We start from the raw sequence: 10819 nt of genomic DNA, 5'->3' as shown, positions 1-10819 counted from the left end.
GGTCATGAGTTTGATTCCCAATACCAAAATAATAATAATAATAATAATAATAATAATAATAATAAGCTAGCTATACGAAGGGGCTCCAATCATTAACCCCTTGTGGCAGTTTCCAGCTACACCAGTAATTGACTACTGTTATGGGTCATTAAAAATAAATTACAATAAAATCTGTAAGAGTTCATAACTGTTAAACTACAACATGACTTCTGTCTAAGCTCTAGTAGATTAGTTCTCCAAAGAAGGCTCCTGACTACAGTCTCCCCTTACATTGACCCCTCTCAGCTCAAAGTTCAGATGAAATCTATGCTCATTCTCTTCTAACTACAGCTAGGGATAGCTCTTCAAAAACAGTATTATACACAGCTAAGTTAGGTATAAATATTATAGACACTTAGACAGGGCTGAGCTTTCAACACAAAAAAACAATTAGAGCCAAAAACACATTCACTAAAGGCTGGGATTCAAAAATAAAAAATAAACTATGCCCACATACCTTTCCTTAAAAACATAATTACTGAACCAAAATGGGAAATACAGTTACCCAGAAAAAATTAGACCTTACCACCTTTACCAAAAAAATTATTTTTTTTTATTTTAAGCAGAATAGAACAAAAATAAATTTACAAATACAAAGACATAAAACAGCACAAAAACAACAAACAGACAGTAAACAGGTTTGAGTGGAACTTCACTGGCAAAAGTGATATAGGGGAAAGAAACTCCCAATCTGCTAGATGTCTGGAACACCAAGTTCATGTTGACTATAATCGAGGAATAGATTCTAGGAACATGGAGATTAAAGCAGGAATAATTTATTGAAATAGAAGAATTTATTGAAAGGAAGAAAATCTTCTAAGAGGGACAGAAGGGGGCCCAGAAATGGGGTTGCCCACCAACCCACTTCTCAAGGGTGTTTATTGATCAAAACCATAAGTGAGGCAGGTTCAAGGTGGGACAGAAATACAATTAATCAAAAAGATTACAAACATAGTTGCTTAGGTAATATTGATCCAATGGAAAAATCACAGGATGGGTGTGAGGTTGGATAAAACTATAGTCAACTAATAAAATTACAACAAATATTGTCACTTGGGTAATATTGATTAAATGGGGATCAAATGGGGAAGCAAGTCATGTAGCAAGCACACATGGGACAGCCAAGGACTTTCCTGGAAGGGGTGGGTTAAGGAATTTTGGTCCTCCACCCCAAGGGGATGGGTGCATACTGAGCATATCAATCACTGCTGTTCATCCCTAGGGGAAGTACATGAGTGAGTAGTTCCTCTTTTTCTTAAAGTCTGGCTTTCAGCGAATGCTCCTTCAGCCACAGTTGTCTTCTGCACTGACCTTTCCTGGGCTCAGCCCTGTCTGACTGCCTCCAATATTTCTAAATAACTTAGGTATCTGCAATAAAAGGACAAATAGACAAGCACACCTAGAGCACGAATTCTATAAAAAGATGTCCAAAGAGAAATGAGATGACCTAATATAGTTAATAGCATGGAGGTGAGGATAAACTTGTATACGAACATCATTAAACATCATTGTGGATGCCATCCCAGAATATATGGCTGTCGAGAGAGGAAGTCCTCAGACCCGTGGTTAAGTTTGCTGCCACCAGGTCCATCTTGGGTCTACACTTGACTGATTATATTAACATGCTTGTAGGGGCTGGGGATTTAGCTTAGTGGCACAGTGCCTGCCTGGCAAGTGCAAGGTCATGAGTTCGATTCCCAGTACTGGAAAAAAAATAAAACAAAACAAACAAACAAACAAAAAATAATATATTAACATGCTTGTGCCTTTCATTTCTGTTCTTAGTCTGCTACAGGGATGTTATGGTTTGTGTCTGCATGTCCCCCCAAATCCTCATGCAGTCATGGGGTGGGCTCCTAGGATTTGTGATTGATCCATGATCCAATACTGGGATTATGAGTGTGAGTGCTACACCCACCCTGGGGCAGGTAGTCTCCATACAATGTAAGGGAGGGAAAGAGGCTGCTTGCCGCCTTTCCTCCCTTTTTTGTGCTTGTTGCTTTGCTGTGTTCTGCCACCATGAACTGCAGCCCTCTGCCACTCTGCCTTGGAGCCAGCCGAGTATGGACTGAAGCCTCCACAGACTGTGAGCTAAATAAACCTTTCCTTCCTTCATTTTGGGTGTCAGGTATTTTGTCCCAGCAATGAGAGAAAAGCAACCAAGACAAGGGACATCAAACCTAACAACACCTAGACTCTCCAGCCTCAAGTCGCAGTGTTTCAACTGCTACAATTACAAAAACAGGAGAAAACTTCAGAGACCACAGATTATAAACTGAGTCTAGGGGATGTATGAAGTTATCCTTGTCCTGCACTTTGAGCCAGATTGGACCACAGAAACTCCCTGCTTTCTTCTGGTCACAGCTGAAGCCTCACCAGTCCCATGATGCTGTGATGCCACAGGGCAAGACTGCATCAGTTGAAGACATCCTGGTTCCTTGGGAACTGCACAGTAATAAAAGAAGCAGGCTTTCACCATGGGGAAAGGACAAACTCCCTGATAACCTGCCCACCATCCTCACCAACATACAGACCCTCACTAGCAGAAAACCACCACCACCCTCTCTCTGAGTCAATCCCCTCATCATTTTCCTCAATCAATACATGTCCAGGTTCTGGCTGCCTTGTGGCCTTTTGTTCCCTGGGAACAATCGGTCATCCCAGTTCCTCCTTGCACAGCCATTTTATCTCTTACTCTTTGTTTTCACCATGCACCATAACACTGGCAGGAGATTGGAGCCCACTGCAGGGGTCCCCAGTACTTTTCTAATGAGAAGCCTTGTGAGACTTGTATGTTTACAGGGGACAAGTTGCAAGCATCAAGCACCAGGGCTGATGTGGCCTGGTGAATACTTGGTTCAGTCCCTAGCAGGCTCAGAGTGACTGTCACGCTGGATGAGAACTATTGAGGCTTCATATTAAATATGCTACCAAGACTTAGTATTGAAAAAACAAGACCAAATATTTATTTTTATGATACTTATGTGGTGTTTCTGAATGTAAGGAAGCCAATGTCCGTGGAAACAAGTTCCTATTTGTTGAAATAGACCTACCGTATCTGGTTGGTCATCACAGATTGTGTACACTTGGCAAGACTTAAAATCCACCTACAGGAACTTCAATATGTTTCAGGATACCTATTCAGCGGGAATTGAAGATTACCGTAAGTACTGCTCAGGTCCCTTGGAGTACAAATAATACATCACTCAGAAAGGGGACAGTGGAGAAGCTGGGATCTGTGGAGAAGCAGGGAGCAGTGGGGCAGCAGGGAGCAGTGTGAAGCTGGGCCAACAACCTGAGCTAAGAAGTGGCAAACAATTTTGTGTGCTCCTAAGAACTCAAATGTTCACTGTCACTCAGCATGGGACCTGGTTCCTGCTTTCTGGATATTAAAATGAGCGGTGGCTATTGATATCTGACATCCCAAAGGTAGGGCATTTTAAGGCAGAACCACCTGTGGTACAGTATATCAGAGAATAAACTACACAGGTCCTGGACAACCAACAAAAAACCTGGGAGCCGAGGCACAGAACAGAACTATTCCCCTGGCCACGTGTAAGAAAGAAGGTTGGGAATCTATCACCAGAACTACACGGCCTAATGATAATGAATTGAGTATTGTCAGTGTGAACAACAAAATAAAACTATGTTATCCTTCTTTTACTCTTTTAAATAAAAAAAAGCAAAGTAAAATTCATTAAATCCTAAATTAAGGTGCTCCTCTGATAAAAATGACAATACCAGCTGACAGTTATCCAATTTCTAGTGCCCAGAACAGGCAGACTAATCACACAGCAAACCTGGTGAAGGGCAGCAACTTGAGTCACCGTCCTCTGAGGCACTCACTCGCAGAAGCATGGCTCTCTGCGCCCACCTTGCCCCACTGAATCTAGGTTGAGGGCTCTGCCTGTCAGCAACTCCACCCCAGGGCTCTTATTCAGCCACCCTCCCTGGGTGAGGCTTTCAGTTCAAAGCAAGGCAATGACCCTCACCAAGAGAGGTCAGGAGACCAGAGGTTTTTGTCCTAAAAGGGGTGATGCAGAAGCTGCACCCTGCACCCTTTGCGGCTCTGCTGCCCGCAGAGGGCCTTTGGACATGTGCTCCCATGAGCCAGGTGCAGGATTTCCCCAGAGACACAAGAAAGCAGACTGGGCCAGAGGCTGTGGCAGAGTCAAGGAAGACCCCTGGCCTACTATTTTCCAGATCTTAACCCTGCCCCCCAACGAATCTGTGGGCAAGATCCCAGGGAAACTTCCGCTGGCTGGAGATGCCCTCTGAGATGCCAAACACCTCGCACGGTGTAGGATGGAGGAACCACCGTGAATGCTGATAGCGTTGATGCTTCAGGAGCATTTAACCAAGCCTTTGACTGTATCTTAAGATAAAGCAGGTGCATTTTAGCCAGGATGAAGTCACTCATTCTAACCCATATCTAACACCTTTCTTTCTGGTCCAAATTGCAGGCTGGTCACCTGGGGTGCTCAGATCCCTTCCCTCTTCCCAGGCAACAGCCTCTCCCACAGAGGCTCAGCCTCCTGAGACAGAGATTCTCTCATGCTGTTATCCTTCAAGAGGGAGCTCTGCCCCGGCTGGGGCTTACAAGAAGCCTCACCTTTCTACTTCGCATCACCCCATCCTGGCTGCTGCTCACAGTCCTGGCTTCTCTGGCTCCAGCCTCTGGGAAACTATTTCCACCTAGCTAAGACCTTAAGATTCATGTGAAGCCATGTCACATTCATTTGTTTACATCTAAGATTTGGTTTAAAGTGTGGTTTTTTTCCTATTTATATCCTTGGCACAAGTACCTCAGTGCTGGGCAATGTGGGGAGATGTAAAAAAAGAGAACTCTGCAGCTCGTCAGCTTTATCTGATGCATAATTGCATAAGAACAGGTTGGTTGGTTGGTTGGTTGGTTGATTTGACAGTGGGTTTTAAAAATTGTGTTTAAAAAAAAAATTGTGTTTCACCATGCTAATTTTAAGGGATAATGATGAAGAACAGATTTTTTTTCTTTTTCATTTTACAGTGAGTGTTGGGCACCGAAGGAAGTGGGGGAGTTCTCTTTTTATTTATTTATGTATTTTTTTTGTTTTTTTTCTGGTACCAGGAATTGAACTCATGACCTCGCACTTGCCAGGCAGGTACTGTGCAGACCTGACTGTGCCGCTGAGCTAAATCCCCAGCCCCGGGGGGTCCTTTCTGTGAGGAGTGCTGACTGGCATGCATTGTGTGAGGGGATCTTCAAACTTCTTCTGGGGGAGATTCTAATTGCACTCTTCCTCATCATATTGGAGAAGCTGACAACCTACATTTTGCAGCTCAAAAAGGAAAATACAAAGCTCAATTTGTTTCTGATGCAGAATTCAGGAACTCCTAAGAGAACAGGTAGAATGAAATACTTCCTTTCTTATTTTCTTGTTTTTCAATGCTTTTAACCCATTGCTTACTTGGAAACAGTTGGTAGGGCATGAATAATCCAGGAATGCAAGAGCTGACCACTTACGTGCCAGTATGTCAGTCACACTTGTTTGCCTTGGCCAATGTGATATTTAATCTAGTACACCAACCTCTGTTAAAATAGCTTTTGTAGGAGACAGTGGTTCTCACCCAGGGGTAATTTTTGTCCTCCCACCCCAGCCCAACATTTGGCAATGTCTAAAAACAGCTATGATTGACAAATACTATGTGTCTCCCTCATGTGCTAGCTAAAAAGAAAGTTGATCTCAAAGTAGAAGAGGAAAATGAATGGTGGTTACTAGAAGCTGGGAAGGGAAAAGGGTCTGGGGGATACAGTGAGTTTGGATAATGTTAGACAGGAAGAATGTGTTCTCCTGTTCTAGTTTACAACAATCATTCTCTCTTTTATGAAGAACTGGAAGAGAGGAATGCAGTGGCTTCAAACATCAAGACATGATAAGGAGATGGAAATACTGAAAACCTGGATCTGATCTCTATTCATTGCACTGTGGGTCAAAATATCACACTGTACCCAGTAGTGTGTACACCTATTAAAAAGGAAAAAAATTAATAAATAAATAAGGACAATGGTGACCGACACAACTGCGGGTATAGGGATAGAAATGATGCTACTGGCATCTCGTGGGCAGAGCCAAGGATGCTTCCAAATGGTCTAAAATGCCCAGAATAGTCTCTCCCCCATCCAACCTGGGCAACAGAGAACTAACCAGCCCTAAATGCCAACAGTGGCAAGGTTGAGAAGCCCTGGATATCACGTGGTTAGAATGGCACCCTGTGTGTGATGCAAATCAGGAGCTCCAGAAGAGCAGAGAAGGCAAGCGCCAGCTTGTCTCCAATGATCCGTGGCATCAAGAACTCTTCAAGTGGGTTTTCAGTGACTTGCAGGTGCTTCGTTGTTTTCTTGAGTCTTAGAGGTCATCTAGGGTCCCTGAAGCCTGCATTGTTACATTCCCACTGGTTGGTAGCCTGCAAAGATCTTGCTTGGCAAATGACTCAGCATAATCTATTTCAGCTTTCTAGGCTGGAAAATGACAGATCTGATTCAGAAGCCCCAACGAACCTCCTGCCTTCACACAAGGACAATTCTCAATTTAACTTATTACCTGCTGGCCCAATAAGCCATAAACCATGGTTCGCTCTCTTCTATGGGTAATTCATACCAGTAAACAATATTTTGCTCATAATTTTAGACCCTTGTAGGTCCCCTGAAGCCCAGCTCTAAACCCTCTAAGACAAAATTCCAGATTAAACATTTCTGCTCCCAGTGTGCCTGAGAAGGTACTGTGCTCTGAATCTTCCTGATGCGGGAGCTACTGTGATGGCTCCCAAACCTTCAGAATTCTTCTTGCTTCTTCCACACCCTTCTGTCTCCTGTTTTTCTGCCACGGACTTAAGTATTTTGTTATTGCTTATTTTGCTAGTGCTCCTGTTTCACCAATTTATTTTAGCTACTCTCATGGCTTCGATAGAAGCTCATCCACATAGCAGATGCTCTCATAGTCTAGGATGGGCTCTAACTCCTTCCCTCTGTCCTAGACAGTGTTTCTGTGGTTGGAGTGGGGGGGTGGGGGGTCCCTTATGCTACAGGAGCTGCCAGCGAAGTGCTTCTGGTGCTCTAGGGTGAAGAACCCCCAGTTTAAGGAGCATTAAAAGGGACCACTAGGGAAGTCTGCTAACACTTAGCTCCATCAGGGTGTGTAGAACAGGCTGACACTACCTAGAAGGAAAAGTGCCCAGAACCTGTCTGCTGCAGCGATAGGAGTCTGTGATGGTGAACCTTTTAGAGATAAGGGCCCATACTGCAACCCAAAACCCACTAGTTCATCACAGAGTGCCAACATGGCAATTCAACCCAAATACTGAGGTTTAAGTTTAGAAAAAACAACTCATGCATTAACATCATTTGTCTTAAAAGAAATGAGTAACACACCTGCCATAGGTTGGCCACTGTGGGAGTCAGTGGTCTCTCCGTGGTCCCTGGGAGAAAACAGTGACAGGATATAGAAAATAAAGACAAGAGATGATAGCCGGGGTCAGGTGGAGTTACCTCTTGCCTGATAAGCAAGAGGACTGACTCCAACAGTAACGGCGTTTGTTTTATACACTTGCAAAATAATATCCTGAGAGATAATGTTGCCTAGCGACTAAGAGTAAGACTAAGACTAAGACTAAGACTGTAATTGTCCAAGCAGGATACTTTTTTCAATACTGAGGTAGCTTGACTGCCTGAGGCACTCTGGATCTGTCCCACCCTCACACGCATGACCAACAACCAGCTCCAGTGGCTCCCAACAGACAACCCCTGTCCTAGAGCCACACGGGTCAAGAATGAAGCTGCAGCCTCACAGTCTTGCAAGGCTATTGAGCCCTTAGACGGTGGCTCTTAGAATCACATGTGGGCTAAGTATAAAATACTGCTGAATCTTAAACGCTTAGTGTTAAAAGGGCGTATAAGTATTTCACTAACAATTTTCTTATTACTGAAATGATGATAGCTTAGATAGAATCAGGTTAAATAAAGTATATCATTAAAGCTAATTTCACCTATTTCTTTTTGCTTTCCTTTTTTTGGGGGGTACGGGGAATCGAGCTCAGGACCTTGCACTTGCCAAGCAGGCGCTTGTGCCGCTGAGCTATATCCCCAGTCCTCCTTTTGCTTTTCTTAGGGCTGGGAAATTTAGTATTACAAAGCTGCATTGATGGACTGCATTATGTTTCTATCCGACAGTGCTGCTGTAGTCTCACTGAGGCGTGCCTGAGGGCAGTTTTAACCACTGCAGACTCCTTTGTCTCAGAATCATCCTGACTTGCTGAGGGATTGATAGCTCATCCTGAAGAACTGGCCTAAATACATGGAACCCCTTTGACTAAGCGGGGATCTAGGATCTGGAACATATTTTCCTTGTTTAGAACACAGTAGTTTGGGTGAGAATTACCAGTGCTTATGCTGTGACAGAAACCCTAAACCAAAACTCACTGGGCTACGGGTGACCCATTCACCATCACTTCAGGGACACCGGCTTAAGCTTTTGTTGTTAGCAGTGGACCCCAGTGATCCACTTTCAGTGGTGGAATACTCAGGCCAAGACTGTAAATAGAGGCTGGGGATATTGCTCAGTGGTGTAGCACCTGCTTGGCAAGTGCAAGGTCCTGAGTTTGATTCCTGGTACCAAATAAAAAGGAAAAGAAAAAAAAAGATTATGTAAGTATCAAAATGTTTTTCCTGGTAGTTTTAGTATACACTGATGTTTCAAGTAGTTATAACATTGATGGTTGCCAAGTGGTGATTTTCTAATTCTTTTTATTTGTGAATTGGAATTCTGTTGTGAGGAAATCCCTTTATTTCTCCATCTATTTATATTGCTACAAGCTCACAGGTTACTAGTTTCTTCAGTGGGTTATAATTTGTTATCGTTATGTTATGTTGTGGTACTGGAGGTTGAACCCAGTGCCGCACACATGCTGGATAAGCACTTTACCACTGAACTACTTTCCCTAGGCCTATCTAAATTTTATTTTGAGACTCTATCTCACTAAGTTTCCCAGGCTGATCTCAAACTTTAGATCCTCGTGCCTCAGCCTCCCAAGTAAGTGGGATTATAGGCGTGTATCACCATGCTATTTTTATCATTATTTATTTTGCTGGTTAAATTATATCAGATTTTCTCTGTTAAATCTCCACCCAAGGAAACTCTTGTGTCCTTTTGACATGTTCTTGTCATTTTTTGATCATTTTCTTACTTTCTGACGCCAGGTATTCCAGGATCACATTCTACCTTCCTCACCCTGGCCTCAGTATTGCCCATTTCTCGAGGAAGCCCAGGTCATTTTATTGAAGGACAGATACTCGAGTAAACTACCAACCTCCTGGCTCAGTTCCCAGAGTCCCTCAGCCCCATGTGCATCTTGTGGGGTCCCCTCCTCTCCCACACCCTCCTTTATGGCTGTCTCTTCTCCCTGCTCCTGCTCCCACATACCGCCAGGGATGACACGGAAGCTGTTCCACCACCATGCGCTTAGCACCTGGGCCCGCCAGCCCTGGTGACTTCCTGCTGAAATACTCAGGAAGCGGGAGGAGGGAGGGAGGGAGAGAAAGAGGGAGGGAGGGAGCTGCTGAGGACCTGGATTTGTGAGGGTTAAATTGCTGACCACAGTGCTCTCTGGCTGTGTTGAGAAAGCTCATATTCACAGTCTTTGAAGGCAAGATAAGACCACCACTGAAGACACGACTCACTCAGAAATCAAACGGCCTAATTGCCAACATTAGAGATAAGAAAATCTTCTCAATTAGCAAGGTTCACTGCTTGGAATGTCCTTGTTCTAACTTGTCAAGGCGGGCTCATTTTGTGCACCTTTTGCCTCAGATGTGCCCTCTACCTCCCTGCACTCCCCTGATTTGTTATGAACCCAATAAACACCGAGAGTCCAGAGTCCAGAGCTCTGACCTTCCTGGATCCCCACAAACATATTACATTGTCTCTTTTATTTAATTTTCCCATAAGCTTGTCCATAGGATTGGGAGATTGATTAGTCCCCAGTAGGAAGCCAGGAGAGAATCAATTAAAATTTGAAAACTCAGAGCCCAACTAAACCTATTTATAGCCCTTCATAGTGTCTGTGGGGATTTCTCCACCCCACCAACCTCCTGCGGAAAGGCAGGAGGGCACTTGTGAGCTTGTATGCCTCCCACTCGGGAGAGGAGGAGTGTTCATTTTCAGCATCCCGTGGCCAGATGGAGAGAATCCTGTTTACAGGCATCAACTTGATGTTCTGTCTCCAAGGCAAAGTGTTTTCTGTTCTATTTCTTAAGGAATCTCCTACAGTGCCCCATGAGTTCAAATCAGAGTAAGCGATCAACACTGGCGGAGAAGGCCTGCAGTGGTGGGGAGAAACAGCTGGATAGAAAGTTATCTCTCCTTCAGAAGTGATGCTAATATAGGGAAGCCCACAACTAATGGAATATTGTTAGAGAGTGCCAAGCTGCTGCTAAAAAAAAAAAAATAAATAAAGAATACGGGCTTGGAGCCAAGCATGGTGGAGTTGTACCTGTGTTCCCAGCACTGGGGATGCTGAGGCAGGAGGATCATAAGTTTGAGGCTAACCTAGGCTACGTGAGTTTGAGGCCAGGCTGAACTGCATAGTGAAACTTTGTCTAAAAAAATAAAAAATAAGCCCTTGGGAGGCTGAGGCAGGAGGTTCTCTGTGAGTTTGAGGACAGCTACAAAGTGAGCCCAAGGCCAGCCTGAACTGTGTAGAGACCCTGTCTCAAAAAGACAAAAAATAGAAGAAGAAGAAGAAGAAG

General features: G+C 44.0%; 1 protein-coding gene across 1 annotated transcript in view; it reads right to left on the bottom strand.

Moving 5' to 3' along the window:
• Positions 1-7535, bottom strand: part of LOC102005144 (cytidine monophosphate-N-acetylneuraminic acid hydroxylase) — a 188869-nt gene extending 181334 nt beyond the window's left edge. The window contains exon 1 of the mRNA XM_013503836.1: positions 7448-7535. The gene's annotated coding sequence lies outside the window, so the exon portion shown is untranslated. The remainder of the gene's footprint in view (positions 1-7447) is intronic.
• Positions 7536-10819: the final 3284 nt, after the last annotated feature.

This window comes from Chinchilla lanigera, unplaced genomic scaffold (genome assembly GCF_000276665.1).
Source record: "Chinchilla lanigera isolate Chin_1 unplaced genomic scaffold, ChiLan1.0 scaffold00082, whole genome shotgun sequence".
Taxonomy (NCBI): Eukaryota; Metazoa; Chordata; class Mammalia; order Rodentia; family Chinchillidae; genus Chinchilla; species Chinchilla lanigera.
Note: the sequence above shows the minus strand (reverse complement) of the source record. Positions and strands in the feature narration are given on the sequence as shown.